At 37.8% G+C, this 16185-nt stretch overlaps 1 long non-coding RNA gene across 1 annotated transcript in view; it reads right to left on the reverse strand.

The window, feature by feature from the left end:
- The window catches only part of LOC106537997 (uncharacterized), a 219125-nt gene that overhangs the window by 103365 nt on the left and 99575 nt on the right, over positions 1-16185 (reverse strand). The window contains exon 3 of the long non-coding RNA XR_015696925.1: positions 13778-13904. This is a non-coding gene — a long non-coding RNA (uncharacterized LOC106537997). The remainder of the gene's footprint in view (positions 1-13777; positions 13905-16185) is intronic.

A 16185-nucleotide genomic window follows, 5' to 3' on the forward strand; every position in this document is an offset into this window, starting at 1 on the left:
ATTCCTCCACATATTCTGTGTATAGATAAATAAATAAGAAGATGGTGTACAACCTTAGTGCATTCCAAATTTTGAACCATCTAGTTCTTCCTTCTAGGAATTTGATTATCACAGGTGAATGGAGCTCACAATTATGCCACATGCACATTCTCTGGTCAGAGTGATGGGCAGCATCTAAATGTATCTCTGTCTATCTAAGAAATGAATAACACTCCCCCAAAATATCCCCAGTATTACAAGTTCTGTCTACAAAAAACTAATTGCATTTCTTCCCAAGATTAAGTACTTGATTTTGCCTAATTTATAACATTCAAGGCAATGGTGGGATTCAAAAAAATTTACTGCTGGTTCTGTGGGCATGACTTGGTGGTGGTGGCGTGGTTTGGTGGGAATGGCTTGGTGAGCATGGCAGGGGACGGATACTGTAAAGTCTCCATTCCCACCTTACTCCAGGGGAAGGATACTGAAAAATCCTCATTCCCTCCCAATCAGCTGGGACTCAGGAGGCAGAGAACAGATGGGGGTGGGGCCAGTCAGAGGTGGTATTTACCGGTTCTCCGAACTACTCAAAATTTCCGCTACCAGTTCTCCAGAACTGGTCAGAACCTGCTGAATACCATCTCTGATTCAGGGGTTCCACCTCTTTCTACATTCTTGTTAATTGCAATACTAGTATAATGGAATAGAGGCCTATTCACACTTGACTGATTGCACTTGCTCCATGCTGACCTTGGTATATTTATAGAAAAATAGATATAGAGCAACATCTAGTAATGAATCCAAAATAGAGTTCAACAAATTCCTATTCAGGCCCATATCTGTAGACGTTTCAAAGGACTACCTGCTTGTCTGTTGTGAGGAACAGGTTACTGTATAACCTGGTAATTAAATACTACATCACATTACATAATGAAGCATGTTTAAGGAAACAGAAAGGGTAAAACTGTTGAGAGCATAGCCTTTTTCTGGATTCTGGTCAGGCAGTATGTCAGAAATAAATTATTCTTAGGAACCTATCTCAATAGCCATTTAATATTAACATTCTTTCTTGCATAGACCTCTGTGGGGTTTCAAGCATCCTGAATTTTAAAGCTTTCAGATAATCACAAATCCCTCAAATCCAGGATTAAATTTTCCTCTATCAGAAACCACATGTCCAGCTGTATCTTTTATTGTAGTACACATTCCAAATTATACTGAGGGGAATGCTTGAGCTATGTATCAAACTAGCCTCAGACAAACTATTTGGAAACTGCATCAATCCCATTAGAGTTGCATTAAGAATGCAATTTCAGAACTCTTCAAAATATCAATGTAAAAACATATTCAATTAATTACTAGCCATTCATGCAAAAGGTCCCTGTTCCAAACCTGTATTCTCTAGGAATGGCTTGGAAAGACTCCTTTCTGAGCTACCCCTGTCAATCAGTGTAAAGAGTATGAATCTAAATAGACTGACAGTTTGATATAAGGGCATTTACTGTGTTCCAAAGAGATTTCATTATTTCTTTTCTGCGCTTAGGAAAAAAATCCCTACCCTTAGCTGTAAATTTAGAATATGAAAGTATTGAGGATGTAGTTTAGGGGTACAACAATTTTTTGAAATGGAGTTGAACACCAAAATTAAAGTTATTAGCAGACCAGTTTTAGAATATACTTTTCGTTGAAAATAACATTACTTAAATTATGCATCCTTGTATTTCATAACTTCTCCACTAACAGAAAGAAACTAAATAAGGAATTTTTAGAGTGAAGACTGGAGCAATTTTGGAAGAAAAAATTACTTTTTCCTGCTGGATATCAAGGGTCTTCCCAATCAAGAATAGAAAAGTAGCTTGGAAAATAGTTGAAATTTTTTATTTTCTGAGTATATTTGAAAACTGCAACAATAACTGACAATTACAGAATTTTTAATGAAACAGAATGCTTCAAAGAAAAGCAAATACATTGGCATTCCACAAGACTTGATCCCACAGTGGGATAAAAAAATCAATAGGACCTTATAAAAGAAGAATCAGTAGGAGAGTTCTGCTAGAATAAATGACAACTTATCTTTCAAGATTCTTGGCTATCGGAGATATTAAAAATGAAATCAAAGTACCAAAGAAAAGTGATTTTCAGTTTATTTAATAACATAAATATACCGGTAATATTAATGTTCTTGTCTCTAGAAAAAGTTAATCTACTGCATAGCACAATCCCTCAATGTAGTTATCTCCCAACTCATTGTTCCCAAATAATTGCTGAGATAAACATGTTTTGAGATGTTCTTAGAAACGGAATGCTGATGTGTATGTATAAATACTGTATAAATTCATAAATAATTACCTGTCACTGTATCAGGGAAGACTGAAGAAAGGTACCTTATGTGCCAACTTAATCTTCCTCTCCAAGAACTAACTTTTGACGGGCAACTTGGAAATCCTGTTACTGTTTCATTTCTTCTGATTATTTTTAATGGAAACACAGCTTGGACAGTTTTTCAGATAGAAGTTGGCCATCATAGTGGAAAAGGCTGAACAGGCAATTATAAGAAAAGACCATGATAGAGTGGCCATCTATCTACTCTGCATGCAAAAAAACTGATTACTCAGGCATTTATAGCTTTTAAAAAAAGAGAATTTGGGTTGGACTGCTTAATAAAAGTAGCAAGCAGTTGGAATAGAGAAAACTTCACATTACAGGGATTGGCAGTTTAATATATAAAGAATGTTAGGGATGTAACAAAGTTTGTCCTGAAATATTAAGACCCAAAACACATTTAGACATCAAAAGGACAGTTGTGGAATATGTTACTAAGTTGTTCACAACTTTTATCCCTCTCTTTAAGAACTTCTTGGATTTGGAATATGAGAATTTTTTCTCATTTAATCACTATTTCTTCAATAGGGCTGTTACTCATCTTGTTGTAAGACCTGACTCATGTGATAGTTTTTCTGCTTGCTCAATGCTTCTGTTTTATAACAGCTGTAAAGATCCCCCCCCCAATTCATATTAATTAAAGTTGGACTGCAACATTCCATTCTTGGTAGATTTTCTGGGCTATTTTCAAGGGAATCACTGCATGAGATACATTTCCATATTTCCAAAATAATGTCCGTTATGTCTGCAGCAGAGAAATGGATGTAGTAAAAAAAGGAAGAATAATGCTAAGATTGAAAAGCATTAAAATGGCATGGTATGGGGCAAAGATATTTGATCCCTAGGAAAAGGCATAGCAGCTGTGCTACCTGAAGGTGGTTTTCATGAGAACAGAAATGGATTGTTCACCTTGTAACAAAAATAGGTTGAGAGATTCTTTGAACAGTCTTTTATTTTCCATGAAACAAACAACTAATAAGTTTTTTGCTTTGATTGTACAGGCCAAGGCTGCAATCCAGGCCATGGTTAATCGTGTTTAAACCTCATTTGTTTCAAAGGGATTTAAACAAATAGAACTGCAGGCTGGGCTTTAGCCCAGATTTTCAAATGCTCGTTGCCTACAGCAAGATCCAAACTTTTGAAAATATTTCAAACCACTTTTTTGGCACTCAGCTGAGCTAAAAATTTTCAAATTTCATTCAGTCATGACAGCTCCCAATTCAGCTCTTTATGATAATACTTTCAAGTCTACAGTGGCATCATTCATGCCATATGCTCAGGAAGACCAAAATTAGTCCAAGAAGTTCTTGCTCTGATTTCATTGGTACAGTGCATAATGACTGCACCAAGGACAGCTGTCAAAAATATAGGTGACTTCAGGGAGAACAGGCAACTACACTGTGTCTTTTAAGGCTATTTTAGAAAGCTTGCTTTGAAATTAGAATTATTTAAGGGAGAGTGATGATTATACATGTGAAAGCAGTAACTTCTTTTCCATCATGGACAATTTAAGGATAAACAGTAGCAGTAGCAAGTTTTGCCCAAGGAAGTAATTAAATTCTGGATATAATTCTACTGCTATTACAACAGTTATAGCTATAGCTCAGTTACATTTTTAATGTTCAGAGCACAAATATCTACAAACAAATTGTGAAAAAGGTGCTTTGAAAAACAATCCTGTCTTATAACATTACTGCTAGGATGCAACAGGAAAAGGCCACAGCCCTACCTGTTATTTATTGTTAGGAAATAATACACAGGAACCTCAGCCCAAGGCCTCTCTTTTCACAATGGTTGTTGCCCCTCTTATGAGATTTAGAAATGAAGGTTCCCTTTCAGTCCTGTCCATCAGGATTTCTCAATCCTTATCCTTTTCTTCTGAAAAAGTGGTTCCCCAATATCAGAAGGTCCCCAATTGTATTATCTCTGGAAAGCCATTAAGACCTGGCTATGTCATAATGCTGGGGCTGAAAGGCTTACATTTGGATCTCTCCTGATTTGTATGACATTATGGTTGTTTGTCAGGGTGTGGAACATTAATGATATTATTTTCTTATGTCATGTTTTTTTTACTGTGATTTTTAAAAAACTTTAATCTTTTTACTGTTGTAGGAAGTCTATAAGCTGCTCAGAGTCAGGCATGATTGGAGCAGTATAGAAGCCTAGTAAAATAAATTAAAATAAACCATTTCAGCCTCCAGGTCCTAGTACCATGATGGTACAGGTGCCAGAGGTGGCACACAGAGCCCCCTCTGCTGGAACGTGCAGATTTCCATGGCGTTTCTTTTGTGAGCTTCTGTTTCTCTGCAAACAACGAAACAGACGCTCCATAAAAGAAAAAGATTTACCTCTTGCTGCGCTGCCAGGGTTGGGATGCCCCGCCTCCCGCCAGCCAGCTGGTCTTCGGGTCTCTGCTGCTCATGTGCGCACATGCACGCATTCGCACGTGCACACTTTTCAGTTTGGGCACTCAGTGGCTAAAAGGTTCACCATCACTGTCCTAGTATTTTAAAATCTGTTCTAGAAGTTCCTTGTATTTCAGGAATGGGTCCTTGAATGGTAAGAAGGCATGAATATAGAATGTCTAGTAACTTGGAGGGACCTTCTGGATGTTGAGGATTTTCTATTTTGCAAGTCAGTGAATTGCCCTCATTCCCATCACATGCAATCCACCCTAATTCTGTATTTTTCAAAGTGTTATTGGTACTCCCTTATAGGAAAGGCATCAGGCCCAGGCCTTTTTTCTTACGAAGGAAAAAAAAAGCTAAAGTATTTCATAAAAAGCTCACCATTACAAAACTGGACATTCCCTCTTACTATGTGCCAGCATGCAGTGTAACAGATATCTGTTGTGCTCCTGATTCTACGGCTAAAGAAAAAGGCTTTTGCACTTCTTCTATTGTATCAGCGGATAACATCATTATAAATGCTCCAACCCAAACCACCCTGCAGGGATTCTTTGATCAGCAGCAAAAAGGTCAGCAATTTACTAATATACCCAGCTTGCCTCCAAACTTTCCAGACATAATATTGGAAGGCTGTATTGTTACATGCAGAAACCTACGTTAATAGAAAGGGACTCCCCCCTACTCACAGGCTGCTACCCACTTCAAAAGCTTTCCATCAAATACTCCCCTCCCACCCAGGAAGAGACGGTTTCTTGTTCTGGATGCCTTTGATGTCACCGTAGGTTTGTTAGCCAGCAAATACAGTGTGGGTTTTGAATAAGCAGAATTCACAATTCCTCCCATCTCAAGCCTCCAGGGAACTTTCCTAAAGTAGAGAATAGAACCCTGGCAGAAAACTACTAAGCAAGAGTGAAATTGCCAAAAAGAAGCATCCTAACCCTCCTACTCATAAGTTTCCCTCTATACCTCTTTGTGTCCCACTAGCGGTCAGCGGAACTGGCAGCAGATTTGGACAGTGAGGAGGTTGGGGAGGAACATGGGCCAGTCCTGAAGTCTGGGGAAGGCTCTGATGAGGGCTCTGTGTCTCAGGCAGAGAGGGGGGCAGAGCCATATGCCAGTTATCAGCTGCCTTCAGAGTCAGACATCAGTAAGGCAGATGAACAGCTGGAGCCGGTTCCCAGTGTGCGCATGCATAGCGTTTCCAGACAAAGGGAACAGCTAAAGAACAGGGACTTGGGAGTAAGGCCACAGGTGGACAATGAATGGTCCTCCCAGAGGAAATAAAATAGGAGTGAAAGGGGAGTGGAGTTAGCAGGAGACAATTAGTTCACTTAATTGTTTCATGACTCTGAGACTCCTTGCCAGGTTTTTCAGATATTGGCCTGGCAGCTCTCCAAGCCAGAGAAGGCCCATGACTGTAAATCCTCCCTTGAAAGACTTCGTTGGATGTGAATGAGTAGAATTCACAGTAAATTAATAAAAGGGTTTTTTTGCGGGACAAGGAGTTTGCTTCATGCTCTTGGGAAGCCTAGGTCAGAACAACCTCTTCACCTCTGCCACTTGTCTTCCTGCGAGAATGGAGTCCTGGTCACAAGACTGAAAAGGATGAGAAGAATAAGATCATCCCTTCTGGTCCTACCCTTTCTAGCCAAAGCTTCACTTTACATATTGGAGAATTAATGGAGAAGCCATCACAAAAAGGAACCACACTGCAGAGATTAGAGTTCTTCCTAATACCTTTTGAAATATCTTTATCAAGGCTGTTTATAAATATGGTATATCTTGGATTTGCTGCACAGCAAGAGTGTTGGAAACAGAATTTTACTAAGGAGTAATGCTCTTGACACAAATATTTTGAAATTAGTTTGGAACAATATGAACTTATTTTATTATTATTTTGTTCTTAAGTAAGTGTATTTTTACATATCTTTTAATACTCCTATTTTCTGATTTGTTAGACTAAATCCAAACTGTTATTAGTCAATGCAACAGTTTAATTTATTAGTTAATTCATTCAGCTTCTATTTGTCCAAAGCAAAAGGCAGAAAAAGTAACATTTTCTTCAAGTTCAGCATGAATCATGGTGCCTATTGGATCCATCCATGTAACTTTTTGGCAACAGTATGGAAAATGGTCAATCTTGATGATTTCAAATCTGAATGGTTTGACCAAGTTTGATATTTTTGAGAATAATTATGGTTTATAAGATGCTCCGCCACAAGCTACAGGTGACATGTTAACATATACATAAATAACAATAACTTTAATCCTAAGAATTCAGGATATGCAAAATGTAGTGTATACCACTTAGCATTGGCCTTTCCCACTTGCTACTGGAAAGTATACAATTTGGTTCTTTTTAATTTTAATCTGCATCTTAATAAATGTTGAAATCATGTCCTGCCAATAGGGACAGATCAGCTGTTTCAGAACAATTCAGTGTATGTGATGCAGGATGCACCTGTAATACAGTAGCACTATTGTATAACTACTACAGGAACAGAAGATGACAATCAGATAAAACTGTGCTGTAAATGCAGTGTGAATGATGTGAGCCAACCCTGTGTCAGCTAGAAGTGTGTTAAGTAACAGTCCAGACATGGTGTGAGTAAAGAGGCTTTTGGCACAGACATCTGTATTCTACAACAACTGTCAGAGTGGTTCTTTTGTACCACTGGCAACTCCTACAGCACAGCCCTTTCCTGATTTATGAGCAGGAACTGAGTAGGTTGGATTCTGGAAGTGTAAAAGGAGTTTGAATCCATTTCTGCAGGCACACACCCAATGGGGAGTCATGCCAAGCATATCACAGCTGCATCTCCACATGTAGAACAGGATAGTTCTGGCCGCAGCTCACAGATAGACACATACTCACGCATATGTTTATGCATGTGTATCTGTGTAACATACATATGCATGTGCTTATGCACACATTGACAAAGTAATTATTCCCTGCTCTTCACTTAGCAGTTCATTACTCATCTAGAGAAACAGCTTCCCAGTGTTATGCTGCTAGAGTATTGGGCAGTTATACCATAGCACTGCAAATAATTTGCAGTGGCTGCCAAACATTTGCTTTGACAGTTCACAAAGAGTTATTTTTGTTTTCTGGAACCACTATTCAGGTTTGTATGTCTCCTTCTGGACCAAATTAAAGTAAATCTTGACTCTCTGTATTCATATTTACCAGTTTGTTTTCTGTCAGTAACTTTAGATCTTTCAAAATAAAAATTATGAGATACAATGCCAACGAGGAGGAAGAATGTGTATTTTGCTTTTTAAGTTCTGAGACCCAGGGAATCAAGTAAACTGTTGACTGTTTGTAAGATACCCTATTTACTGGGGTTCTTATAATGTTACTTTAAATAATAAGAATATAGCATTGATAATGGACATTTATGAATGATTGAGGTTAGGATTAAAAACTAAAATTATTAGTCACTGCAAATCCTTCACATAAAAACAAGTCTGGAATTTTTCAAAATCAAGTATAACAATATTTGTTCTATGGAAGCATATCTTTGTGTGTGCGTGCATATGTACTTGTACACACATAGACAATATAATTTATATTATGAATTCTGTTCCATACAAATTTTTTCTCATTCTTTTCTCCTTCTGAAAACAGGTGATCCATTTTTTTTCTTATTGAGCTTTAGAAATGGTACTCTGTTAGCTTTCTTTCCATCAGTTTCCTGGAACACTTTATTTTTTTTTAAGGAACCAGTCAAGTCTATCATCACAGCTACTCAGTTTTCAGAATCAAAAAGCCTTGGTTGTAGAACCAGAAGTCAAAAAGTAGCTACTTGTACCTTTTGAAAGTATTATTTTGTTAATGAGTAATATCATCTCATTTTCTTAGTTCCCTGAATAAATCCAAAGCTGCAAATATCATGCCTGAATTGTAAGCTCCACAAGATAAGGACTAGTTCCCTTTTCTCAATCTGCAGGTTCCTCTTTGGCCATCAAAGACATATGACAAATAATTTCCATTTTCAATCATTTTGGCCAGCTGAAAAATCAACTAAATGTAACAAATTATTTGGAAGGAAAAACAACTGTTTTATAAAAACGTTTGCTTCCTTTGATTTTAATAAAACACACTGATATTGCACCATTTAAAAAGAATTCCTCTTTTAAGTTGACATGGACCATTTAAAGCTTTTATAGGAATTTGCTTCTCTATCTTACATAACTTTAATCACTATGTTTGCAAGCTGATTTATCTGATACATTGAGTAATGCAGCAACTTTACACAGATACATAGATGTAAGCAAGTCTGAAAGAAATGACTAGACCAATGTACATCAACCAGCAGTAAGAAGACATTATGAGAACTCCTTAGTTTCACAACACATGGACAGATTTATCCAAAGGTTCAACTGGGAACTGTGAGCATCCTAGGCCAAGCTAATCCAAAAATGCTACAGAATCCTAAAAGTTTGGCTCTCTCACAAATAGGCCATTAATAAGCACAAAGAGATAAACAACATCTACATACCATTTAAGAGACAATCAAAAAGCCAAAAAGGAAACAAAGAGACCAAAATATCTCCCAGCAATCAACACCCAGATGAACAGAGATTAACACAAAGATTAACATTAGTCTAACAATCAAAAAGCAAATAATACCCTAGTCAATGACCTACCAACTCTGACAAACAAGCTAACAATAAACAACAGTCCAACCAAGGAACCACCAAGACCTTCCCACCTGACAGGGCTAGCAACTAGGATATAAAATGAGAGCAACAGCACTTCTGACTAGCACTGATGATGTTACCTAGCTTGGTAATGAAATTTCTGCAAGAAAACAGTTCAGAGAGTATTAAGCACCCTGCAATTCAACCCTGAACTACAATTATTCTCTTCTATTAATGTATTAATTATATCTGGAGGCACTCCCATTTAAAGGCTTCACCACAACCCCATATTCTTGGTGCCATCAATCTGCATGTATCATCATATCAATTCAGAGCATCCTTTAAATAGACTGGGAATTCTCCTTGGCAAAGAAAAACCACTGCAACAAAAGCAGATGGTTTTGCTTTGATTTCAGTCACTGGACAATAACTGAACTCTCTGAGCACTGACTGGTTTTGACATCTCTGTTGATCTGTTGGTCAGAAACAGTACAGTTTGACTGGTGGTCAACTCTCAGCAAGTACTACACAGATTTTGCTAAATCTCAGATAAACCACACCTGACTGTATGCACAGTATGCTGAGCCCTAAGCCATGGTTTGTAAATTACAGTGACTGTGTTGTTGCTGAAACTAACTACTTTCTGGCAATACATGAAGCTAATTTTAAAGTAGCATAGTTAGAGTTTAAGCAGTACTTCAAAAGAAATCAACATTTATTTGAAGGGCTCTAAAGTAAGACATCTACAATGTGCTAGCTTTCCCAAACCCAGACTACTTTTGACTTGAGAAAACATCAGCATGTGCTGCCTCTTCTTGTTCCTGTATCCTAGGTTCATATCTTTTCCAAGTAATATTTCTTCCAGTGTAACTCTACCCAGAATTTTTTATATTTAAAGTGTTGTTGTTAAATGAAAGAATACCTATTCTCCATTTCCATTCAGTTATAAATAATATCAATTATTGTTGGATACAATAATATATTTTTAAACTCTATTAATTATACAATAATTTCAATACAATTATTAATGTATATAAGGTATAGAATGTATATTTGTATACAAATACTATGATTTGTGTCAGATATACATACATCTTAAACAAATACATTAAATAATTTTGAACCAGTATTTGTAAAGTTCAAACCACTTAAAAAAACATATATGCTAAAATCAACAACAACAGAACATATGAGTTTAAATACCCCACCCTGAGGTTTTTCCTCTCTTAATTATTCCCCCCCCCTCTTTTGTTCTTTGAATTTGAACGTTGAAAAAGCCCTTCACACTTCAAGATCTGAGAAAAGTGTAGGTTGATTATGTGGTGAGGGAAAGGATGTTATCATAAAGAAGATCGGAGTGATTAATCTCTTAGAATATGATCCTAGACTTCTGATCTCACTGTAACCTGCAGCAGTGTTTATTAGCTGTAGCTGTTTAAGGTGTGTGGACTTTAGCTCACAGAATTCTCTAGCCAGCAAGCTGGGAGATGAAGTTTATATATCTTAAAGAGGCTAAGGTTCAAAACAGTGACCTATAGACAAATACAACTTTATGGAAGAGTTCTAGTTAAACTGCAGGAACACCCAAACTACAACTACATGCCAAAACTTTGTTCCCCTAACTTTCATGACCAAGTATATCTTACATATGCCTTTTGCATCAAGGATGGAAAGAAGATAAATTGGAGACTCTTGGTTGATCAGCTGGGATTGTAAATTGTATCAGAATACTATGAACAAAATGAGAACGCTAATGAGGTACAGAGAGAGTTTTTGTATGAAAGTGTTATTTTTGGGACTCGGAGCAAACTTCTGGGCTTTAATTCTAAATGGGCTACTTTTCATCTGGCTGTAGTTGCGACCTCTCAGGGAGCCAATTAAAAACCAGCACAACAGAGCCAAACAAATCTGTAATATGTTCATTCCTGTCATACGCTACAGGGGCCTATATTGGCTGCTGATGGTTCTAGTGATGTTTTGGCTCCTGCCCCTGGCTGAATTATCCTTTTTTTCTTTCCTTTTGGAAATATTCAGGAAAAGTGCCTTTGAAACAAAAAATCAAAATCAAACACCCATCACTGATTTTGTGGATTGATAGAACTATAGAAATCAACATTTTCTACAGGTAGACATTTTTCAATGGGAAAGAATGAATTACCCTGTGTTTTCAAGTGTAGCTTTCTCTTTGGACAAAAACACTGACTCTAGTATCAGCAAAGCTAGCCAGGCTCTGAGCAAGCTGTGTGCGTATTATAGAAAATTGACAGAAAACCATGATTGGCACCACAAAATAACACCTACAGTTACTACAAAAATGTACTTCTACTGGTTCTACTAGAACTGTGTGCTTCCAAGCTGGAACTGCAGAAGTTCCACCTCCATGTCCACAGATGTTCTGACTAACAGTATAAACCCAAAGAGACTACACACACACACACACACACACACAGTATATCAGCATTTTATATTGGATAATAGTTAGCATTGTTTTCAGCCATTTATTTATTGGGATGTATCCCCCTCATAGCTTTGGGAAGGACAATTGGGAGTTGAAGTGTGATTAAATCCATACAGTGGTGTTATCCTCCTTGGAGGAAAGATTGGTGCTGCCTTGAAGGAGGTGGTTATATATTATCCTAACCCAACAATTTCCATCCAGTCTTGCTTTCAGGGAAGGTTTTTTAAAAGGTGGCTTGCAGCTCCAGAAGGTCTGGAGGAAACAGGTTATGTGGGTCATTTTCGGTCAGGTTTTAGATCATGGCATAGTACACAGATAGCACTATATGTGTTGTGGATGACTTCTGGCGAAGTTGCCTTGTTCTTATGATGTTGCTTTTAACTCATTTTCAAACTGTGAGATAGGCTTGAGTTCTTAGTTGTATCAGTGCTAATGTTTTTTCCTCTTTATTCTGATATCATCTAACAGCAGTTTCAAAGTGTACAAAACCTGTTAAGCTTTGTTACTCATGACCTTGTCCTGAGTCAAGTGATTCAGTAACTGGAATTAGCAGTAGAGGCAGGATAGGGATTGGCTATGGGACTGTAAATTTTATGTCAAGAAAGTTTTCTGCCGATGAAAGGAGAGGAGGATAGCACTCTGCAGTGGCAAAAAGCACTATACCACCATCCCTGCCCCCCTCTTTCTTACAGGCCTTTTGTCTTATCAAAACTGAAGCCTGGGGCAAAGGACAGATACCTCTTATCAGAGACTTTGGGGCTCTAAAGGATGAAAAGCATAAACTGCCGCTCTGGCTTCCCCAATAGAGCCTTGTAGTTGTCACCTTCAGATGAAAAAACACTCATACTTTAGCTTGAGAATCAAGGGCAAAGGACAATGGGCATATTGCTAAGCTGAACCAGTGGTTTTAAACATAAGCAAGATACCTTTTATAATTGACAAGAAGCAGTTTTGCAGGATAAACATAACAAAATCTAATTCCTAAATTGCATACTTTTATTTTAAACAGTGTACATTATAGTAAATCTTAAATAAAGCGGTAAAAAAAACAAAAATGCAGCAGTTTTACCCCTCCTCCAATTATCCCACTTTACCATATGGGTGAGAGTCTATTGGACCAGAACATGATAGTTGCTTTAACAAATTTCTGAAGAGGAAATAGAACATTTCATTACCCTGCTCCATTTCTTGCTACCACCAGCATTTTACTTCTCCGCATTGCTACTATTACCCAACTCTTGATATTTTTCAAGGACTTAAAATAACAACTACAAAAGTGTAATCTAGCTTTAAGATTATGGTGTGCGAATAAGAACTAATCCATGCCAAGTGATCTTGAGTATATAGTAGATCACTTAGATAATCCATTCCCGTTAGCAAGAACTGTTGATTTAATGCTTAGATAACAATCTCTGTGATCAGTTTTTCTTAACATACAATATTCAAGAAAGGTTCATGGATTCTATCCTACCTTCCATAACATCCATACCATTAAGCACAAGCATTTATTAGTGCCAATTTATAGCTGAAAGACAGAAAGAACTCTTCTACAAACTTGAATCAGAGTAAAAAAGTTGTCAACTGAATAACAAAGTGTAATTTTATAACTTTCCAAAATATGAACATAGAGTTGAAGCAAAATCTCATGGTACCAACTATTCAAAGACATAGAGAGCGTATAATGTACTATGTGATTTCATTCTATTATAATAGAACATAAATGAAACTGTACCATTAGTAATAGGATCACCATTTCCTTGGAAGCAATTAGACCCAGGTTCGTTTCTGATTGACACACCACCTCCGTTTTTTGAACAAGGAAAAGCACCTCTGCTATGTTCCCCACATTACTGCACTCATACGTATCTTTGCACATTTTATTATATTTTTAGACATAGGGAAGTACCTCTTTTGAAATATCATCTGTTCTCAAGCAGTGAAAAAAGGGAGTCGCTTGTTCTAGGTGAAAGCATATACTTTAGAGGCTGCATGATGCAAGAGAAGGAAATGGATCTGTGTGTCATCTGGGAAATCTGGAAATAAGAAAAGAAACATTCTAATCAAAAAAACTACTTATAAATCTAAATGTCATTGATTTGTACCACTGTAATTTAGAAGAAAAACCCACATTTTAAAGAGTTTACTAATAGCCAGTTTGCTTACTAAATTCCACAACCTAATTGTTCAATCAAGTGTGCCTCTCAAGAACAAGCTACATCATATGTGTTTTGCACAGGTAACTATCACAATTTTCTCCAGCCTGGTCCCCTCACCAAAAAGGGAATTCTACTTGTAAATTCTCAGCTATTTTGCTGTGCATTTGAGAGAGAGAGAGACAAGAGTGTTCATGGAAATAGGGATCATCTAAGAAGTAAAGAAGTAGATTTATATCGTCATTTTAGCCATTGCCTATCCACTGTAGAATTAAAGCCTCTTCAGTATGTTTCCAACCAATTCGGTCCTGAGTTTTCTTTTGCCAATTGGGCCCGCAATACTTGCTGATGTCATTGATCCATCTTCTTTTAGGTTTCTTTCGTGGAAGCTTTTTATTAAGTGGGATCCATTCTATGACTGCCTTGGTCCACCTGGCACCAGTTCTTCTTGCTATCGTGTTTCCCCAAAAATAAGATTTTATATTTTGGGGAGCGCCAAAATAAGCACTAGGGCTTATTTTTGGGAAAATATGATTTTAGAGTGATCAGTCCGGCTGAGTCCCCACCCCAAAATACAATTCACTATGGAAATAGAAGCAAACAACCAACATCCCTTTCTGGACGTCCTAATCTACAAAAAACCCAATGGCTCCCTAGGACACACCATCTACCGGAAAAAAACACACACCAACTGCTACTTAAACGCACAATCCCATCACCACACTGCACAGATTAACTCTGTAGCCAAGACCCTCATCTCCAGAACCAAACGCCTAGCCGACAAAGACCACCTGAAAACTGAATTACACACTCTCACAAACGTATTAATCTCCAACGGATTCCAAAGAAAAACAATTACCAACCTAATCCAAAGGGAGACTCCCCCCAAAAACCGAGACAAAGAACAGGACAACGGCATCGTCTTCCTCCCTTACATCAAAAGCACCACAGATAAAATCAGCAAAATTCTCCATAAACACAATATCAAGACAGCCTGGAACACTGACTAAAGAATAGCCAACATTTTAAGAAACCCCAAAGACAAAATCCGGCTAGAAAACCAAGGAGCCTACAAAATACCATACAAATTCTGTCCTGCAACATACATAGGACAAACGAACAGGAGAATAAATGCACACATCGCAGAACACAAGAACACAGTAAGAAAAAAAGAAAAAACTTCCTCCTTTTTCCAGCACCTTAAAGCTACAGGACATGAAATTAATTTTGAAGGAACCAGGTTAATCTCCAAAACTGAACACTTCAACAAGAGAATAGTTATGGAAGCTATCGAAATAGAGAAACACCCCAACATGAATAAACGTGATGATACCTCCCACCTACCAGACATCTGGAAACCAGCCCTAATCAACAAACGAGCCCCACCCACCACCCAGGCCATTACAACACAAAAAAAACAATGGACACACAGCCAGCACCAATCAGCACCAATCTACCAATCATGATACAACCACACAACCAATCATTCCACTTACTGAAACAAAGCCAGCGCTCCACACACCCCCACCAAGATTTATAGAAATATGGCAGCTCTGACCACGCTTTAAGCCTGAAGATGGTGAGTGAGACCTCGCTGAAACGTTGCCAAGACAATCTAAATCTTACATGGGAAAAGACCCGAATACAAGATCAGCATACCTACATCCGTGAAAATCTACGAAAACACACACACACACACACACACACACACACACACACACACTAAAGCCAAGTCTAGCACCTAGTAAGATAAATCCTATCATGAGAATAGTAGCAAGCAAAAGGCTCCATGTGTATGTGCATTTCTAGGCCTTTCTAGGTAGCAAAGAAAGACGAGCCAGAGATTGCAATAGCAATAGCACTTAGACTCATATACTGTTTCATAGTGCTTTAGAGCCCCCTCTAAGCAGTTTACAAAGTCAGCATATTGCCCCCAATATTCTTGGTCCTTATTTTACCAACTTTGGAAGGATGGAAGGCTGAGTCAACCTTGAGGCTGGTAAGATTTGAACTACCAAACTGCTGGTAGCTGGCAGTCAGCAGAAGTAGACTGTAATACTGCATTCCAACCACTGCACCGCCATGGCTCTTATAGCCTCTTATAGACAAAAGTGAAAGGGAAGCAAAGCAAAACAAAAACAAAAAAAAAACCTACATCCTT

This window comes from Thamnophis sirtalis, unplaced genomic scaffold (assembly GCF_051295495.1).
Source record: "Thamnophis sirtalis isolate CommonGarterSnake01/CBP01778 unplaced genomic scaffold, rThaSir2_p1.2 scaffold_6, whole genome shotgun sequence".
In the NCBI taxonomy this organism is placed as follows: Eukaryota; Metazoa; Chordata; class Lepidosauria; order Squamata; family Natricidae; genus Thamnophis; species Thamnophis sirtalis.